The sequence below is a fragment of the Sphaerodactylus townsendi genome, linkage group LG01, assembly GCF_021028975.2.
Source record: "Sphaerodactylus townsendi isolate TG3544 linkage group LG01, MPM_Stown_v2.3, whole genome shotgun sequence".
Classification (NCBI taxonomy): Eukaryota; Metazoa; Chordata; class Lepidosauria; order Squamata; family Sphaerodactylidae; genus Sphaerodactylus; species Sphaerodactylus townsendi.
In genome coordinates this window covers 25360646-25381812 of record NC_059425.1, presented here as the reverse complement: position 1 = coordinate 25381812, position 21167 = coordinate 25360646, and the positions used below count along the sequence as shown (strand labels likewise).

The window sequence follows — 21167 nt, the reverse complement described above, 5'->3', positions numbered from 1 at the left end:
GGCTCAGAGGCTAAAGGGGTCTCCCTGAACGTCCAAGCAGGCCTGATTTCTCTCCCCAGCTCTCTTCTGTTTCCAAGCCAAGCTTTGGGAGAAAACTCAAGTGTCCGAGCTGTGAGTAGCTTCAGGCCAGGAGCTGGTGCATTCATTGGTCACCTTCTGCTTTCCCCCCCTCCCTAGCTTTTCTCTTTTTTTCCAGTGGAGAGGCGGAGCTGGAGTGGGGAGGTGGGGGGAAGCCTAATTGCCAGGCTCCCAGGTGGGTGCAGGAGCCCTGGGCCCCCTGGCCTGATTGCACTCCAAGCCAGCTCCAGTCCCCCGCTTGGCTGGGAGAGAGGGAAGGAAGGACGGAAGGAAGGAAGGAAGGAAGGAAGGGAGGAAGAAAGAAAGGAGGGGCCGAGCCGGGGCGGCGCTTGGCGGCGGAGTTGCTGCTGCTGCTGCTGTTGCTGCTGCTTCGGTTGGCACTCCGGTTTGCAGGCGGATTGCAGGACCCACCATCACCATCCTCCTCCTCCTCCATCATCCCCATCCCAGGCATCCTCCAGCATCAGGACCAGCATCAGCATCCCTGCCAGAGAGGAGGAGGAGGAGGAGGAGGAGGAGGTGGACCAGCCCCGTCAGCCTCTCCATTGTCTTCAGCATCCTTCAGCAGCTGCTGCCGGGAGCGATACGACCCCTCCCGTCTCCTGCCTCCGAGCAGGTACCCAGAGGCTGCGCCCTTGCGGTGGGGGGCGGGTGGGGAGGGGGGAGGGGTTCTGTCGCATCCTATTGCATGGGGCGGAGGGGGGTGTAGATGAAGAAGTCTCTTCCTTGCTATGTCTGGGGTGTGGACTGGTGCCAACCAGGCATCCATGATCCCCCCCCCCCCGCCGCTGTTGATAGCAAGATTGTGGGAGTGGGGAGGGGGAGGGGGGCTGCGGTAGCTGCTCAGGGTTTGGTTTCTGTAGTGGCTAAGGGTGGGGGGAGATGATGAAAGGGGGAGGGGTAATCGTGGATATATGGGGGTGGGGGTTTCCTGCAACCCTTGGGGGGTGGGACCAGCGCTGAGGACATTTTGGCGGCAGCGATGAGGAGGGAGGAGATGGCTGGCAGTGCGGGGGGTGGGGGGAGAAAGGCTTCTTTCAATATTTATCATTTTTTTGAATACAGGCTCCTGTATAAATAGACAACGGTGTTTGTCAGTCACACCTTATCTCCCAAGGTTGAGGTTATCTTTCGGGTGCTTTCAGCCTTCTGAACCTGAGCTACCCAAACACGTTTGGTCTATTTCTGGGTGGGTTTTTTTTCCATATTGCATTCAACCTCCTACCTCCAGATAATCTGATTTTTAATTCTCCCCCTCCTTGGTGCAAATAAAATCTGAAATATCCGGTGCCTGGAGGTTGGTGGGGCACTGTCAGCCTCTCTCCCTGCTTCTTCCTCCCACTGAAACTCCCAATTCCAAGATCTGGGTGATATTCAAAGATTTATTCAATGGCAGCTCCGGCAACCTCTCTGCAACACCAGCCCCCTCCAAGGCATCCCTCGCTATTTACTATGAGGCACTGAGCTTATCCTGAGGTGCCTCGCCTGATCGCCTTTTCTTGCAAAGTGCTAATATTTATTATTGAATATCGAGCCACCCCCCCTCTAAACCAGATGTTGTCATCTTGTTCTGTTTCCCCGGGATGTGGGGGCAGCTGATCTCGCCCCCCCGCCCCCCGTGCCCCGTACGCTTTTGCCTGCAGGGTGACAAACCTGGCTTTGCGATTTGACACTGTACTGGGTGTGTGTATGTGTGTGAGAGAGACATAGACAGAGGAAAGAGCATTGCTACAGAAGTGTGTGTATATGTTGTGTGGGGGGGCAGGGAGGGTGTGAGGTTCTAAAAATGAAACAGTGAGAAAGAAATCTGGCACTGGAGTCGAGCTCGTAAATATCCGGTGCTTCCTTGTGTGGAGAGACGTAGCTGCATATGGAATTGTTTTTTTTCTTCGAATTTTTTCTCCCCTTTCCATTTTTCCCCCCTTACTGATCCAGTAGCCTTGATCTGTGTCCTGGGAGTTTGGCAGGAGTGGATTCTCTGAGGTGTGTGTGTCTAGATGCTGGGGGGCTCACGCTCTGGTTGATGTGGATATAAAAAGCATTGCTGTTGATTTTGGGGTGGGGGTGTCAAAGGAGGGGGTATGGAGACAGACCCCCGAAACACGGAACTGGCTCCTGGCAAAACAGGCATTTTCCAAGCCTTTTGTCACAGAGGGAGAAGGTTTCCTGGTTCTGTAGAAATAGGAATGGTAAAGGGGAAAAGGACTCTTTTCAAAGAACTGGAGGTGGTGTTTGCTCCACTGGAAATAGGATTGGGGGTGGCAGAAGCCGCCCTGCCTTGGGTCTCCCAACACTGGAGGGCTAGCTGGGAGTCTTCTATCCTCATATGTTGCAGACATTTATATTATTAATTTGCAGTTGTGGATTACTCAAGTCCAGCATCTTACCTCGCTGATCTCTGGCCTCTCCGTCTCCCCATCGTCACCACACGGAATGGTATCACAACATCAGTAGCAACGTAATGTCTGGATAAGGGGGGGATTGTAGAAGATAAATCAGCCAGAGTGTTGTTGCGCGCCTGGATGTATACCAAAAATTATTATTAGTTTTGATTAGCGGCTCACTTTATTCGAAAAAAAGGCTCTTTCCTTAGGATTAAAAGAAAAGAAATCCCCATCTCCCCCCCCCCCCCCCGCCCCTCTTGCACATAAATAAAAAACGCTGGATGATTCTCTCTCTGGGAAAGTCAGCTCTTTCCAAAGGGGGAAGCCATTACTTTCAATGGTGCTAATTAATTTTTATTAAGAAGCCAAAGGGATATTTGTTGGCCCAAGAAGAATCCTCGGCTTGCAGCCGATCAGGCGACGGGAAGGGAGACATGCTGGTGGGAGAAAAGAGCATGACAAATATGTTTTCGAAGGAAGCACAGGGAAGAAAAATGACAACGGCAGGTACTCGGTAGGGTAGCTCAGGTGTCGGGCCTCCGCCCTCGGCATACACCTGCTGCAGCCTTGGCATTTTCGCCCCAGGGACGGTGCGGAGGCAGGAGCCCAAGGGGCAGTTCCAAGATTTATGGCCCACGGCGCTGGAACACAGCCTTGGGAGTTGCCACAGAGACTCTACTGCTGGGCACGACGTCCAGGCCCGGGGTGCAGCAAGAACGTGCGGATGTGCAGGAAACCACCCGGCTCTCCTCCCTCATGCGTGAGAGACCTGCTTTGTTCGCTGGGGCGACTGCTTTCCTGTCGTAGGGACGAGGCGAGGTGGCCTGCTGGGGCTGTCCATGCGGAAGGGACCTCTGCTGCCACCTGAGCCGTGGGATGCTCAGATCGCTTGCTGACATGATTTATCATTCCAGCTCTGCAATCCTGACCTTGTTCTTGCAGGGTGGTGGGCGGGGAGAGAGTGGCTTGCCTCAGGCCACGTGTGGAACAGCCCTAAGCAGAGTTGAACCCCTCTGAGCCAGTGGACTTCAGAGGATTTAGAAAGGTGTAACTCTGTTTAGGGGTTGTATGGCAGGTCTCTCGCCTGACCTCCCAACAATACACTCATTACCTGTCAAGTATCTATTTTATAAGCTTGAACATATCAGCTTGTTGGAGAACACCTGTTGCCCGATATGCTACTTAGCATAATGGATTTGAAGATGATGATGATGATGAAGAAGATGATGATATGAGCTTTTCTGCCCTGATTGGACATTATTCCCATTTCACAGAACTAAGGCTGAGAAAGTCGGAGCAATTGAGCTTAGATCACACAGTTATCTTGCAACATGCCAACCATTTTAAGAGCAGGATTGTAACAGGAGTTATGGAGGATAAAACCATGCAGGGAGAGAGATTCCAGATGGAGTTACCGGGTGGTAAACAGGAAACCTTCCCGAATTCATGTGGTTTGTTTCACATTCACAAAGACAAACTTCCTAATTACAAATATGCTAAAAATGAGCCACGGCCTGCCCTCTAAGTATAATTTTGGGATTTGCCCGGTTGATCCTCCGGTTCTAAGCTGCCACTTGTACGAGAAGTGGGATGCGAGCGTCCTAAATAGATAAAGCATTCGTACACATTTGGTTCGTTGTAAGCAATACAAGCAGGCAGATTTCCTCTGGCTGAACAGATCGCTAAGTGTACGCACCCAAAAGGTGCCCTAAACTCTCTGATACTGGGTGTGGGTGGGGTAGTGAGAACTTGTGTTCAATCCTTCGTTACGGGCTTGAATTTCCTTGAGGATTAGGTTTGCTTCTGGATATGGATTAGGCAGCAATTCTGACATTTATCTGTTTATATATGAAATAATGACACTGCTCAGAAACGCTTGTGGAAGGGCAGCACTAATGGTGGGCTCAGGAGAGGGGATTCAGGAGGTGCGTGGCCAGTGTGGCTAGAAAGTTGGATTAGAATTTGGGAGACTTGTGTTTGAATCCGACCCGTAGTTTGGATAGTATTTCTTGAAATCTGTAAAATGGGAACAGTAATGATTTTGCCCAAAGCTGTTGTGCCTTTTTGTGTGTGTGTGAAGTTGTGAAGTGCTGTCAAGGGCAGCCAATTTATGGTGACTATGGAGGGTTTGCAAGGCACAAGACAAGCAGGAATGGTTTGCCATTGCCTGTCTCTGCATAGCAACTGGAGTTCCTTGGTGGTCTCGCATCCAAGCACTAATCAGGGCTGACTCTGCTTGGACCACAGAGGTGTAGCTCCAAGGGGGCGGGGGTGGGGGTGCGACGCACCAGGTGCATGTCTCTGTGGGGGTGTGGTGGGGGCGTTCTGGGGCGTGGCAGGGGCGGAGGACGCACAGGTGCACCGGACGCCTTTCCCCCTTGCTACGCCTCTGCTGGACCATCTAGCTCAGAGCATTGTGCCTTGAAGTAAGGGTTCTCAGATCCTCCTGGACAGTCGAGAGGAATGGGGGATAGAGTGGCAAGATCCAGAAGAACAAGAAGAGGTGATCTCTGTACCTCACTTTTCTCTTCTGTAAGGAGCCTCAAAGCAGCTGTCAAACTCCTTCCCTTCCCCTCCCTACTGCAGACACCTTGTGAAGTAGAGGAGGCTGAGAGAGTTCAGAGAGAACTGTGACTAGCCCTAGGTCCCCCAGCAGACTTCTTGTGGAGGAGCAGGGAAAACAAACCCAGGTCGCCAGATTCTCCGCTCATGTGGAGAAGTGGGGAATCAAACCCAGTCCTCCAGATTAGAGATTAGATTTGAAGAGATGTGGTGTTGGTGAAGGAGCAAACCTGTTTTCTGCTTCTCTAAAGACTAGGACCAGGAGTAATGGTCCTAGATTTACTGACAGTAAGGGCTGTTCGACACTGGAATGCACTACCTCAGAGTGTGGTGGAATCTCCTTCTTTGGAGGTTTTTAAAGAGAGGCTGGATGGCCATCTGTCAGGAGTGCTTTGATTGTGTGTTCTTGCATTGCAGGGAATTGGACTTGATGGCCCTTGGGGCCAACTCTATGATCCTATGAGTCCACCATTCTTAACCACTACACCATGCTGGTTTCAGGTTGAAAACCCCTTGAAGATTTGGGGGTGGGGCCTGAGGAGGACAGGGACCTCAGTGGGGTACTATGCCAATAGAGTTCACCTTCCAAAACATCCATTTTCTCCAGGGGAACTTGTCTTTATAGTCTGGAGAGAAGCTCTAATTCTGAGGGATCCCCACCTCCCACATAGAGGCTGGCATCCCTAATCAAAGTGCTGGTGGATTAAAAATAAAAGGATCCTGACCATCAGACAAGGTCAAGTGGAATTCAGGGGGGGACAAATGGATCTCTAACCTGTCATGGGCTCACTCTACAGCAGGGGTGTCCAACTCCGGCGCTTCAGATGTTCATGGACTACAATTCCCATCAACCCCCATGGCAATTGGCCATGCCAGCAGGGGCTGGTGGGAATTGTAGTCCATGAACATCTGAAGCGCCAGAGTTGGACACCCCTGCTCTACAGGAAGAGTTCCTTGTGCAGCAAGCCCTGTTGCAGTGTAGCTCCGTTGCAGAGAACAGTGGAAGCGCAAGTGTGTAGCTCATTGCAGCGGGTGTAGCGCAAGAGACTTTCCCCATGGGCTGTGTTCTATGCTAATTAATGAGAAGGAGTGTGACGGAATATGAATGCCTGCCTCCCCCCCCCCCCCACACACTGAGACATCTTGGGCTAGCCCTGGAATCTTGCTTCGGTTCTGCTTTGAGAGGCAGAGAAGACATTTTCTAAAGGATTCCTTCTTCATATATATCAACTTTATCCCCATTGAATAGTTTACAGAGCTTCCCCTTGGAGTATCTCTCTCAAGGAAGCGTTATCACTTCAGATAAAACAGCAGCAGAAACCTCTTGAGAATTTCTCCTTCTGCCGCGGTTCCTTATCATCCCCTTATGATTTTCATACCGGAGTTCAACTTTGTTTAATTTGCTCCAGGTTTTTTTTTTAAATGGTTCCTGCTTATTTCTCTTCCCTTGTTGCTTTTTCGTCTTCTTTCACAGCTCCCGTCCCCTTTTCTCTTCTTTATTTTGTTCCTCCCCTCCAATTATAAAACAAAATCACTGCTATTGCAAATTGGAACATTTAAGCGTTTGTCGGCATGTGAAGGGCGCTTCCTTACCACTCTTTACCTCCCACCAGCTTCAGTCTCTCCGAGACACGTCATCCTATGGGTTTAGACCACTTCGTCCTCTTCTGGAGTGGTTTAAAATGTTGGCCTAGATAAATTTTACATGAATAATTTCTCTTCCTGCAGCAAGAAAATAGACAAAATAAGCCCTTGGGTTGGCTATAATTGAATTGTGTGTGTGTGTGTGTGTTTCTGGGCATTGAAATGTGATTTGGAGTGGATGTTTGTTTGTTTATTGCCAGCATGGATTTGAACCTGATCTTGCAAACTGCCTTAAAAATCTAATCTTGTCATGAGAGAGAATTGCAGGTGGCACCAGATTGTGGGAATGCAGGGCCCATTGCATCCGCAAGGAAGAAATGTACATCACTGTGTACTCTGGCCTCCCAACACTATGAACAGAGCGGTCCTCTTTACTCATTTTATGTTGCACCTTTAACATAAAGTTGGCTTTTTAAAAGGTTGCCTGTCCTCACAACAATACATCCCAGTGTTCAATACGTCCCAGTCAGTGGTGGGATTCAGCCGGTTCGCGCCACTTCGGCAGAACCGGTTGTTAAAATGGCGCTTGTAAACAACCAGTTGTTAAATTACTTGAATCCCACCACTGGTCCCAGTGTTTATTCCCATTTTACTTGTAGGAGAACTGAGGCACAGAGAGAGAGAGAGAGGGAGAGGGAGAGGCTGATTGACCTGAGGCAACATACTGAGTTCACTGAGGCTGGTTTAAGCCTGAAATTGTCAGTACCTGTTGATTTTCACTCCAGTTGCCTCCATTTTGTTTTCTCGCGGGGCTCCTGAGCTTCTGCCTGCTCCGTGACAGGCAGGACTTCAGACCAGGGATGCTTTCCCTGTTCCTGCAACTTTATCCAGGTTTGAATAAAGCAGAATACTGTGGGGGTGGAGCACCAGAGCTAGATGAAGAGGCCGCATCAGTTCAGATTCCTGCCTCCTCTCTGATTGAGGTGCGGGTGTGCTGCTTTGGGACCCCGTTACAGGCAGCAGAGTGAGCGAGGCGGCTCAGACTCAGCAGCCTTGCTACTCTGCAGCTCCCCTTCATTTTAATGGTGTTTCCCCTGGAGAACGTCCTGGCAGTTTGTGTCCCGGAATAATTGGGTGTTTGGGCTGATGCCTGAGCTAGCTTTACTCCCCTCTCCTTCCTTATCTGAGCAGAAAGTGAACTGAAGGAACCTTCTCTTGGTAGGGATGCCAACTCTGGGTTGGGATATTCCTGATGATTTGGGGAAGGGAGGGACCTTCGCAAGGCATGATGTCACAGAATCCAACCTCCAAAGCTGCCATAAGGCCCGCCCTCTGAGGCAGCCGTTTTCTCCCGGGGAACCGATCTCTGGAGTCTGGAGATCAGTTGTCATTCTGGGCGATCTCCGTTTCCCACCTGGAGATTGGCAACCGTATTGCTTGCGGGAGTGTGTTCTGGTGAGCCTTTGTTTGCCTGCAGGGTCTCCGGCAAAGACTGTGAGCTGCAAGGTCAAGTGTTGGAAGGTCCACTTTTGTGGCACAACATCAGAGGCGTAGCGCCAACAGGGCGGGGCACGATGCCCTGGGCCAAGCCACAGCAGAAGCATGGCCAGGCTGCGGAGGGAGCATGGCGTGGGCATGGCATGGACAAGCGGTGCTGCAGCAGGGGCGCAGGGTGCACGCGCCCTGGGCACAGTTTCCCCTTGCTCCGCCTTTGTGCAACATCCCCCAGCTGGGGTGGAGGCAGCTGAGTCCTGGTTGGGTTGCAGAGATTGGGAGTGAGTGGTTCAGCAGTGCTGGCCGGAAAATGTCCTGAAAGTGGTTAGCTGAAGGTTTTCTGAGCTGTTGTATAACGGAGAGCCTCCAATGCTTTTCTTTCCTGTATCTGGCTTTGACTCACTTGCTTTTGAGTGGTTTCTGGAACTTCTGCCTGCGCATGGTCTGGGTCCACAGGAGGACTGGCCCTTGCCTTTGGGCTTGGTTACACGGCTGTTGGTTCTCTTCCAACCTCCTGCCAGCCTTTTTGCCACCCAAACAGAGAGTGCTCCCGAAGAAGAAAAGTTGGGTTTTATCCCCTATTTTCTATACCTCTTTAAGGAGTCTCAGTGGCTTACAAGTTCCTTTCCCTTCCTCTCCCCACAACAGATACCTTGCAAGGTAGGTGGGACTGAGAGAGTTCTGAGAGAACTCTGAGTGGCCCAAGGTCACCCAACAGGCTTCATGTGGAGAAGTGGGGAATTGAACCTGCTTCTCCAGATTAGAGTCCACTGCCCTTAACTACGTCACCCCTGGCTCCATACAGGCAACATGATGCGTATCAGGTGCTGGAAGTGCCCTGGGTTAGGTTGGGTCTCATGCCTACCTGGACTTGCTAGAAGTCCTTTTTCATTCATCCCAATGTGTGCATAACTGAGTAGTGGTGGGGAAAGTACTCTGTGCATGCTCCCAGCTATTCTTATGTATTATTTCTTCTTACCTTCCAGGGAGCATCCCTGGCAATGAAAGCAGGCTGTGGAGCAGAATAAGAGAAAGCCTTGAGCATCAGAAAAAAATATGTAAAGAAACACCAGTACTGAAGCCTGCCTGATGAAAGGCCTGCTCTCTAATTCTAGATATGTGTGGGTGGAGGCTGGCTGTGGAAATGCAAACTGCACATGCCCAAAGGCAATCTTCATTGCTAGCTCAGTCCCAGGGTTCAGCCCTGGAATAGGCAAAGGCAATTTCCACAGCAAAAATCTGCTCAAAAGGTACAGCAACGGCCATTATCTATTGTTGTAGTAATAATTTGTAGTAATATTTTGTGTCGGGCGTGGTAGGGAATGGCCGGTTGACCCTCCTGTTTTTATAAAAGTAGCAGAAACGTTAAATAACTGGAAGGGCTCTGTTTTCTCCATAGGGACAGAGCTGAAGGCAGGGGCCGTGTTGGCAAAGTGAGATGAGAAGCTATGTGGATGGTGGCACATACGAGCATTTAAAACAGCAAATCAACCCTTTGGCTGCAAATCTGTAGTCAGTGAATGAGTGTGTGTGTGTGTGTGTGTGTGTGTGTGTGTGAGAGAGAGAGAGAGAGAGAGAGAGAGAGAGAGAGAGAGAGACTCTTGAAGAACCAAGGGTTAGGCAATGAGGAGCATGGAATACCCAGATCTCCCCCCCCCTCCCGGTTGATCACCTTCCTCTGAAGCCATCTGGAGCCGGCCAGTGCTGTTGTCTGCCTCTGAGGTTGCAGCTGGGTCACCCACCAGGTGTTGGGAAGTTGACCCAGTTGTGCTGGTGCTGGCTGCGGGAAGCCATCTGAGGTTAGCTGCAGTGCTGATCGAGGGGGGTGGGGAGGAGAGCTGAGTGCAGATCAGCAAAGGGCAGGGCTGCCCAGGGGACGGCTGGAGAGCGATCCCAGCTGGATGGGAGGGCTGGTCCTAGGACGCCATGTCCCCGGAACGGTTGTGTGGGTTTTGGTGCTCTGGGCAAAGGCTGTCCTTGCAAGCGGCAGAAAACTATTAGGAGGAGAACGGTTGGGATGATGTGGAGCAGGAGCACGCAGGGGGAAGCCCCCAGGAGGGACTGTGGTGCAGTCGATGTATATCCGAAGCCACCCTGGGTTTTTGGCACTGAGAAAAAGCTCAGGAGTTCGGCCCTGATGAACCCTGGCTCAGATGAAGTCCTGAGAACCAGATTTGACAGCTCTGCCTGCAATGCATTGGGTTTTGAAAAAAGCTGCAGCATTCTGGGAGGGAGATGAAGCCGGGACACTGAGCAGTGTTCTTTCAGGGTTATGGGGAAGGTAGATTTTGAAGCTAATTTTCCAGAACATCTCAGCGGGCCCTACAGAAAGACCGAGTCTGGTTTGCAAAGGGGCGTCTGTGGGTCACTGGTTGGCAAGGTGGTCCTGTCTTACAGATGCAAGGGACTTTTTGCCCCACTTTGTTCAATGGATCTGAGCAGGATCGGACTCCAGAAAGGCCCTGTAGGTTCCGATCAAAGGTACACCTAATTCAGCGCTCTGCTTCCACCTGTGGTCACCCACAAACCTCTGCCCACATCATAGAATCACAGAATCATAGAACTGGAAGAGACCCCAAGGGTCATCAAGTCCAACCAGGGCTGGAGTGAAGGGGAACTGTGCTTGGGGCTTGCAGGCACCATTCACCCCTGCCTTGCCCCCGCTTGCCCCGGAACGCCCCCACCCCACCCCTGCACAGGTGCGCGCCCGGTGCATCGTGCACCCCCTTGTCCTCTTGGTGCTACGCCACTGCGTCCAACCCCCTGCAATGCAGGAACACATAATCAAAGCAAGCTGTTGTTTGTGTGCATAATCCAATCATGGTTTCTTGCCTCTGAATATGGAGGCTTCAACTGAACAACTTCTCTACCTCTGAATTTGTTCTTTTCTTAAAGTTGCCTGAGGTACTTTCCATCATTCCCATCTTTTTTACAATCATGTTCTGATTCCACTGGTTTGGTTTACAGACCAGGGCTGCCCGTTTTTACCAGTGTGGCTCAGAATCACTTAGCATCTTCTTTTGTAAGCCATGAAGACAGCTTCAGGTAGATGGCCAGGTTGGTCTTCAGTAGAAGAGCAAGATTCGAGTACAGTAGATCCTTAAAGACCAACATGATTTCCAGGGTATTAGCTTTCAAGAGTTAACGCTCCATTCATCAGATACCACCAAGGGAGCGTTGACTCTCAAAAGCTTATAACCCTGGAAATCTTGTTGGCCTTTAAGGTGTACTGCTGGACTTGAATCTTGCTCTTCCTTCACTATGGGCCCTTCCCCACTCACCTTATACCGCGCGTTTATCCACTGAAGTACCGCGGGGTCCCGCGGCGCTCCCCACTACTTGGGCAACGACTACGCAGCCGCCCCGACGCAGCCGCTCTCTCGGCCCTTTGGTGCGCGGCATTTCTGCCCCTCTTCGGAACTGAGTTTTTCAAAAACCCCGCGCAGAGCGCGGGGTTGTGGGGAAGCCTGGGTGGTCACTCCGGGGTTGCGGACTTCCCGCCACTCGGAGTGACGTGGACCCTCTGGTCCAATCAGGCGAAGGCGAGGCGTGCGTGCTGCGTGCGCATCAGTTTCTTCCCCCATTTCTTTCCCATTTTCTTTACGGGTGAGCGGCGCCTGCTCACGGGCTCGAGTGCACGCTGCCATTTGCATTGTTTGCATCGTTACTCGTTTCTTCCTTTATTCACAGGGTTTATTCACGGGCATCATAACTCGTTTCTTCCTTTATTCACGGGCTCGAGTGCATGCTGCCATTTGCATCGTTACTCGTTTCTTCCTTTGTTCACGGGCTTGAGTGCACACGGCCATTTGCATAGTTTATACGTGTCTTCATTTATTCAGGGAGACAAGCGCCCAGGCTACCCCCTCCCCTACCAAACAGTGGACCCCCCCCTTCCCGCACGTATCCAGCCAAGAAGGCTGCCTTTCGCCCGCCCTGCCCCCGGCTGCTCTGGAGGGCGTTTGGCCTGCTCGGCGGCGGCGGCGGCTTCTGCAGCCCGCCTTCCCTCCATGGCAGAGCTGAGAGTTCCCCAGCTCTGCCATGGCGGGAAAGAGGCTGCAGAAGCCGCCGCTGCCCCTCGGGCGGGCCAAACGCAGAGCAGCCGGGGACAGGGCAGGGAGACCAGCGCCCAGGTCACCCTCCCTCCCCGCCCGGTCCCCCGCGAATGATCGCGGCCTGAAGGCTGCCTTGTACCTGCCGTGCCCTCGGCTGCTCTGGGGGTGTTTGGCCTGCTCGACGGGTGGCGGCGGCTTCTGCAGCCTCTTTCCCACCATGGCATGGAGGGAAGGTGGGCTGCAGAAGCCGCCGCCGCCGCCGTCGAGCAGGCCAAACGCCTCCAGAGCAGCCAGGGACAGGGCAGGGAGACCGGCGCCCAGGCCACCCCCTCCCTTTCTCCCAAACGACGGACGGACACCTGCCGGCTGCCGCTTTTTTCTTGGCAAAAGCCAAGTAGAAGCGATTAGTAGTTACAAATAGTTACAAATGTGCATTGTGACATCTGTACGTTTTCCCCGTCCCGTTGAAACGAGCTGTTCGACCCCCCAAACTAACAGACCAATCGGAGATCAGACCTGTCCTGCCCATCAGCCGCACGCGGACTAATCAAATTGGAGACCCGCCCTGACCCGCCCTGACCATCGACAATTGGCGCGCAGTCGTGGGGAAATGTAAACATCCTGACGTCGCACCAGGTGCGCGCCTTTCAGAGAGTGAGCCGACGGAGCCTCTGAAGTGGGGGACACGACTGCGCGCTCAAAAACTCCAGCGTTTTTCGGATTCGGTGCGCCTGCACGTTATTCTATAAAGTGGGGAAGGGCCCTATATTGCAACAGCTGTTTGATCTGGCCCTTTCATGGCCTGAGGTAAACTTACCTCAGGGATTGTCAAAGGCTTTCACGGCCGGATTCAACTGGTTGTGGTGGGCTTTCCGGGCTGTGTGGCCGTGGTCTGGCAGATCTTATTCCTAATGTTTCGCCTGCATCTGTGGCTGGCATTTTCAGAGGTGTATCACAGAGAAAGACACACAGCCCAGAAAACCCACCACAACCAGTTACCTCAGGGAGTTTTTGAGTCCCACGATCTTTTAAGAGTAACAGGGAGGAGAGAGAGCTTATCTGGATAATGAGCAAGGCAGGGCCCCCGCTGTCCACTGATGTTGCCAAAATTCACAATTACGTCTTGGTACTCAAATTTGTCCATCTCATGATGCTCAGTTCAGTTTAGTTTCACTTATTGGATTTATATCCTGTCCTTTCCTGTCCAAGGGCGAGCTCAGGGTGGCATGTAAATAATATAATACAAATACAAAAGTATACATTTCCCATATGACAATATAATAGACAACAGTTAAAATACTCCCTGGTGCTATACTGCAGTCTAATAAAGCATCCCTGGCTGGTGTGTCCCAGGAAGAGGGACATACACAGTGACATCAGCCAAGCCAACCCAGCGATCTCATAATTTTTGATGGAAACACATAATAAGGAGGGTTGAGGAGCTGTAAGGAGGGCAGCAGTGATGTAACCATTGCTGCCTCAACTACAGACCTAGCGCAGGGGTCGGCAACCTGTGGCTCTCCAGATGTTCATGGACTACAAATCCCATCAAATCCCTTGATGGGAATTGTAGTCCATGAACATCTGGAGAGCCGCAGGTTGCAGACCCCTAGCCTAGTGAAACACCTCCATCATACAGGCCCTGAGGAACTGAGCTAAATTCTGCATGGTCCAGGTCTCAGTTGACAAAGAGGTCCACCAGGCTGGGCCCAGAGCTGAAAAGGCTCTGTCGTTGGTTGAGGACAGTCACGTGGGTTAGCGCCCGGGGTCAGCAGCAGATTACTTCCAGTGGAACATGATTCCCTCCAAGGATTGTATTATGAGAGAGACAGTCCTGCAGGTATGGTGGTTCCAGACTGTCCAGGGCTCTAAAGGATAACACCAGAACTTTGAACTTGATCCGATGTTCATCTGGTAACCCTTGCAGCTGGCAAAGTACGGTTAGAATAGGATAGTGATGGCGAACCTTTTCGCGACCGAGTGCCCAAATTGCAACCCAAAACCCACTTATTTATTGCAAAGTGCCAACACGGCAATTTAACCTGAATACTGAGGTTTTAGTTTAGACAAAACGGTTGGCTCCAAGGTGTGCATTACTTGGGAGTAAGCTTGGTGGTAGTTGGTGGCTTTGCTTTGAAGCAACCGTGCAACTCTTCCAACGGTGAATCATGACCCTAGGAGGGTTTACTCAGAAGCAAGCCCCATTGCCAGCAACCGAGCTTACTCCCAGGTAAAAGATCGAGCTTTAGTTCTTCGCATGAAAATCAGTGGAGTTTAACAGCGCTTAACAGGGTTACTTACACTGCTTCCCCAAAACTAGGTCTTAGGTTTAATTATAATAATTAAGCCCAGCAGCCCAGGCCAGCCTAGATGTGTGTGTAGGGGGGCAATTTCCCCCCACATGACGAACTCTGTTTGTGCGTGCCCACAGAGAGGGCTCTGAGTGCCTGGCACCCGTGCCATAGATTCGCCACCACTGGAATAGGAGATCTTAGAGGTGTTGTGCCTGTGAGAATCCCCACCGCCACACTGCGAATCAGCTGAAGTTTCTGGAGCAATCTCAAGGGTAACCCTGCACAGAGAAAGTTACAGTAGTTCAGTCTGGAGGTGGCCATTGCATGGATCACCATAGCTAGGTTAAGGCAAGGCAGGTAGGGTACCAACTGCCTAGCCTGGCAGAGATGACAAAACACCACTCTGGCTGTGTTTGCAACCTGGGCTTTCCTAGAAAGAGAGGCAACACACCCAGGCTTTTGACGGTAGGCACAGGTGTCAATTCTAAGATCTAAATTAGACGGCTGTCTAAATTAGATGGCTGGAATCCCAACCCTGAGCCTCCTTGACCCAGCCACAGGATCTCTGTCTTTGATGGATCAAGTTTCAGCCAACTCTGTTTCAGCCATTCCAGATTTTCTGGAATGGCATCTGCCTGGCCCTGCGTCAACAGATAGTTGGATGTCATCCATATATTGATGACAGCCCAGTCCCAAACTCCAAACCAGCTGTGTGCGGAGCCACATATATAGATGTATTCTCAGCTGAGCCCTGTTCTTCCTAGAAGGTTTTCTATAGCTGGGAATGTTCAGTGAAATCCTGTGCATGCATGGTCATAATTCTGCTGGTCAGGTGATCAGTGGTAGTTGCTCAGTAGGATACAAGGATGAAACATGTTATATGTTAACCCTTTGCCTTCAGAAACTGATTATTCTGAGACAGAGTCCATTTTCTATGCAGGCCTGCCGTTTACGAAAGCAATACAATATAGCTTGAACAAATAACCACTGGCTACCATTCCAAGTGTTAAAAATATTACATATTTTTGAGTGGTAAGCTAGTTTAATAGTTAGCCAGCGTGGTGTACTGGTTAAGAGCAGGTGGATTCTAACCTGGCGAACCAGGTTTGATTCCCCACATTGCCACGTGAGCTGTGGAGGCTTATCTGGTGAACCAGATTAGCTTGTTCACTCCAACAAATGCCAGCTGGGTGACCTTGGGCAAGTCACAGCTCTTCGGAGCTCTCTCATCCCCACCCACCTCACAGGGTGTTTGTTGTGAGGGGGGGAGGGAAGGGAAAGGAGATTGTAAGCCCCTTTTTAGTCTCCTTGCAGGAGAGAAAGAGGGGATATAAATCCAAACTCTTCTTCTTAAAGTCATGCCTGATGAATGTGTAACTTGCAAAAAAACAACAACTGTATTGTGCTAACAAATAAACAAATCAGTTTGGCCAGTTTGTTACAAATTATACCTAATTAACATGTAAACAATGATACTCATTTACACCCTGAAATTTTTAAAAACGCATCTGCTGGGTCTCTGCGTCACTAACATGATTGTTCTGCAAATGGTTTTCTGCAGAGGCTCAAGTTTGGTGTGTGGACCTGGATTTCCCCTCCTGAGCCTTTTGTGACTCATGCAGAAGGAAAAGTTGTATGCCCAGGAGTAATACTCTGCAGCTAGCCACCTTGCATGAACCACAGTTCCCAGGGGCAACACTGTGTTGTGGGACAGCATGGCACCAGCAACTTGCATGTGCCGACGTTATGAGCGGGAAGAGGACTCTCTGAAAACAGGAGAGCTTTTTCAGAAGGCTTGCAAACGGTGAAGAAGAGGCTGCCCAGTGCACAGGATTAACTTCCTAAAATAGTCTGTTTAAGCCAGTCCCTTCCCTCCTCCCTCCGCCTCCAGTCATAAGAGAGAGGGCTTCCGCGGATGCCTGTGATGGTAAATTCCTGGAACATTTGAAAGTTCCTTTTATACATAGTTATTGTTAGTGCCGAGCACTTGTCATTTTGTGATCTTTTTTCTTCTCTTTTTTTATCTTGTGTTAAGTCAAGCCTTTCGGGTAAAGCAGCGTGGAGCTCTAATCCATCTAACAAACATAAAACAAGAGTCCCCATTTTCTGGCTGTCAGATTCGGGAGGCTTCTGCAGAGAAGGCTTTTCAGTGCAGGAGAGTTTGTTTAAGCAAGAGAGTGTCCAAGTTCTTGCTCTGAGATTCAGGGGAGCTAAGCATTCCCAACTGGAGTGTAGAGGTTCAGGATGAGAGGGCCCCTATTGTAGCTCTCATGTACTGTCATGAGGATTACCAACTTAACTTCCTCCCTCTTTTAAAAATTTGGCTGCAAGCTTCATGATGCTAGTGTAGGTGGCCATGACTGAGCCAAAGCTAAGCACATCTGAATCCTGTTACTTTTGATAGAAGGTTTATAACGCGGCTCTGACACTTAACTCTAATGTTCTTCAACCCGAAAACAAAAAGCTATTTAGCTTGTAAGATGTGCCAAAATAACAGTGTTTGAATGCCTGGACCTGGATGTCCTAGGCTGGTTTGATCTCTTCAGATTTTGGAAGTCAAATACACTTGGCCCTGGTTAATTCTTGGATGGTGGACCACCAAGCAAGTCCAGGGTTGCTAAGCAGAGGGAGGCAAAGTCTCTTGCCTTGAAAACCATAGGTGTCAAACTCGTGGCCCTCCAGATGGTATGGACTACAGTTTCCATCACCCCCTGCCAGCATCATGCTGGCAGGGGATGATGGGAACTGTAGTCCATACCATCTGGAGGGCCACGAGTTTGACATGTGTGCCTTATGGGGTTACCATAACTCAGCTGCAACTTGAGGGCACTTTCCCCCATGACCAAGTGTTTGAATTCTCCAGCATGCTCCATCAGGCGGATGTATATTGAAAAAGAAGGGGGGTGGGGGTGCCACAGATCCTAATCTTAAGGCCTTTTCTCTGGCTGGTTCATTCAAACAGATAAGTGGTCCTGGTGTTAGATTAACCTTCTGGATATAATGGCAGTTGCCAACTGAGCTGGTGGTTGACCAGATTTCATCACTGACTGGTTCTTTGTGGTTGAGTCTTTGTGGTTGAGTCTTTGTGGTTGATTTTGCACATGTTATTGTAATTAGTTGTTACTGCAGCAGAACATAAAAATGATCCTGGAATGTGTCAACTAATGTTAACTCCTTGAGTGGCTTTCTCTTTCCCTGCTGAGGAAATACAGCCAGAATCACATAGAATCATAGAGCTGGAAGAGACCCCAAGGGCCATCAAGTCCAACCCCCTGCCATGCAGGACCACACAATCAAAGCACTCCCGACATGTGTTCATCCAGCCTCTCTTTAAAAACCTCCAAAGAAGGAGACTCCACCATTCTCTGGGCAGGATACCAGATGAGTGGAAGGGCTGCCAGTTCCAGGCATACTTTTTGGTAGGCGTTCCTCAATCCCCGCAGCTCTCAATTATGGAGAGCTCCTTTGGTGGAGAATCTGTGCGGTGTAGTTGTTAAAGTATTGAATGAAGATCTGGGAGATTCAGGTTGGAATCTCTGCTCTGCCATGGGAGTTGGCTGAATCACCTTGAGCCAGTCACACACATTCAACCTAACCTTCCTCATAAGGTTGTTACTGAGGGGCTAAAATGGAGGAGGGGTGAACTAGGTCAAAAGCCATTTTGAATCCCCTTTGGGGAGAAAAGCAGGGTATAAATATGTTCCTTAGGGGAGTGCCCCAGTCAACCACCAGCTGTGAATCAGTAAATGAAGTCTTGAAGATAGAACGTTTTGCGATGGGGGCGAGCATGTATTCTTTTGAGCAGGCGAGCAGAAACATAATAAATCGTGCCTTCCTGGCTCCAGTATCTCGGGTGCAACAAAGGCAGGTAATTCCTCTTACTGTGAAGGCTCTGACGGCTTCCAAACTTTTGGGGCTGAGCGTTCACAAACTTGCCTTCATGCTCTCAAAGGATTCCAGCTCTGGGAGAGAATATAGCAAAGCTTTCTTCTTTGTGTTTCTCCACCCAGGGGGTCCTCAGATTGCCAGGCCATTAAAAGCTTGAATGGCCATCTCTCTCTCTCTTTTGGACTCCCTATTTCTGGTTTCTCAACTTCTTTTTCTGCCTTGACTTTAGATCTCCCACCGGAGATAGAGGAAAGGGGGTAGCTTCCAAGTTTGATGGCAGAGAAGGTGGCTAGTGGCTGTGGCTGTTCCCGCTTTGTTTGACCCTGTAGGGCAGCAGTTCTCAACCTATGGGTCGCGACCCCTTTGGGGGTCGAACAACCCTTTCACAGGGGTCACCTAAGACCATCGGAAAACACATATTTCTGATGGTCTTAGGAACTGAGACACAAATAATTTTATGGTTGGGGGGTCACCATAACATGAGGAACTGTATTAAAGGGTCGCGGCATTAGGAAGGTTGAGAACCACTGCTGTAGGGATTGGAGGTCTCTGCACCCAGAACTATTCCCTGGCATTACATTTCCAAAAAGGAGTAACTATACAGCTTGCTCTGACACACCTGTGGTTAGGGCCAAAGAGCTTTGGGGGCCAAGGGCAAGACCTGAGCTAGTGGATGGAAGGGCCTCGGAAAGATAGGCTGAGAGCTCTGGCAGAAATCAGTGTGGATTTTCTGTAGGTACGATTTGCTGGCAGGATATTGTGCTTCCCACTGGTTTTTGATCCCAGCATTTATTGAGTGGGGGAGGTCCCTTTTCTAGGTATTCCTTTTTGCCCCTTGAGGGTCTAAGGAAGCCTGCAGAGGAGCCGGAGGGAAGATTCAAGGGCAAAGGATGTTGGAGAGGGCCTTCCCCCCTCCCCACACCCAAGCCATTAATTTAAGCTGATAAATCTGCAGAGCTGTCTCAAATAATGTCAGGAGAGCGGCTTTTGGAGCAAATTGATAAAATGAAACAGCAATTCGGTCACCAGGGTTGGATGGGATTCATACGTGAGTTGCAGAGCATCACGGCAGAACTGGCTCCCCGCCCCCCATGCCGCAACATGGAATTTCTCGCTAATAATCACCGTTTATGGGGGCTGGAGAGGGCTGATGGAATACAGATTTCTTCCTCCTAGAAGCTTTAATTTCAAAAGACTCAACAAATATAACCACAAGCCTGATAGAGAGAATACAGCCAAATGTAGCCTGGAACGTTAGGGTTACCTCAGATGCAGCAGCTCACAATAAAAAGGGGCTGGAGCCCCCTGCTGCAGAAGTGACCGCCTGCTGAGTACTTGACCTGTTGGGCTGCATCTGTTTCAAGGGCCCAGAGTCTTCTTTTCAGGACTGTAACTTATGGAAGTTAATATTACAGGGCTGTTGCAGGTGGCTTTAAAGAGTGATAAAACACATGAAAGAGAGGTCTGTCAATATCTTTCATGTGTGTCAGCTAAATAGAGCCTCCATATTCAGAGACAGTATACCTTTGAATGGTGGTTACTAATGGGCAGCAAAAGGAGAGGCTTTGACCAGTTTTTCCCTCTATAGGCTTTCTGGAGTATTTGGTTGGTCACTGTGGAAAACTGGATTTTGGACTCAACGGTGGAATATTTGATTGATACAACACTGATAGAAGACTTGTTTGTGGATTCTTTTGGGGCTGCAAAGTATTTTTGTGCTGTTTTTATGCCTGTAGCTTGCTTTTTACTGGTCTGTTTTTGTTTTGCTACTGATAATGTATGTTGCTTTTATGGTTTTATTGGTATTGTTTTTATTTGTGGTTGATTTGAGTGGGTCTTTGGAGAGACAGCATATACATTCCTTGAATGAATTAATAAATAGTCATTATGATTTTGTGTGGCACCATAATGTAGGACAACCATTCCCATATGGAGTGGGCCATTCCCTGTTCCCAAAGCTGCACAGTTTACCTCAGTTCCTCATTCTTTCAGCTATCCAAGGTTGGAGAAGTATCATTGAGAGCTCTGGCACCCTGGCAGAGGATGGTCTTTTCACTTATTTATTTCATTTATACTCTGCCTTTCTCCCAAAACAGCTCACATCCGTCTCCTTTTTTCCATTTTATCGTTAGGCAGAGACTGTGTCACTAGCCCAAGGTCACCTGGCAAAATTCCATGGCAGAGGGGGAATTTAAACCTGGGAGTCCCAGATCCTCATCTGGCACTCTAACTAATAAACCACACTCTCTTTCAATACTTTTGAAGTAGTTGCTCCCTGAGATTCTTTAGGGACTGACCAGAACAGATTCTCTCCCAGTGAACCATGCCACAGGAGGATACTACTAATCCTGTAGATTACAGGTGTCAAACTTGCGGCCCTCCAGATGTTCATGAACTACAATTCCCATCAGCCCTTGCCAGTATAGCCAATGCTCATGTTGGAAGGGACTGATGGGAACTGCAGTTCATGAACATTTGGAGGGCAGCGAATTTGACACCCCTGCTGTAGATCTCAGGGTGCTTTCCTGTTGTTTATTACTTGTTTGGGAGACAGTGAAGGAAATGGGGAGCCTCTTCCCCACCCCTCCGGAAAAAACAGCACGTCATTATTGTGCTAAAATTCTCCCGTGTATAGAACAACCTGAGCCTGGGAGGCCTGAGTTCCAGTCCTGCTTGCACACTATATGCAGCTGGCGCACTTTATGCAGCTGGCTCAGTTTTCTGGGATTTATTTATTGAATGGATTTATATGCCGCATATCTGCAAAGACATTCAGTGTATGAAAATATGACAAGATAAAAACAGGACAGAGCATAAATTGTTTCGGG

At 49.9% G+C, this 21167-nt stretch overlaps 1 protein-coding gene across 1 annotated transcript in view; it reads left to right on the top strand.

The window, feature by feature from the left end:
• Nucleotides 1-240: 240 nt before the first annotated feature.
• NRXN2 (neurexin 2) overlaps nucleotides 241-21167 on the top strand; it is a 444661-nt gene continuing 423734 nt past the window's right edge. Inside the window, 1 exon segment of the mRNA XM_048514356.1 lies at nucleotides 241-694. The gene's annotated coding sequence lies outside the window, so the exon portion shown is untranslated.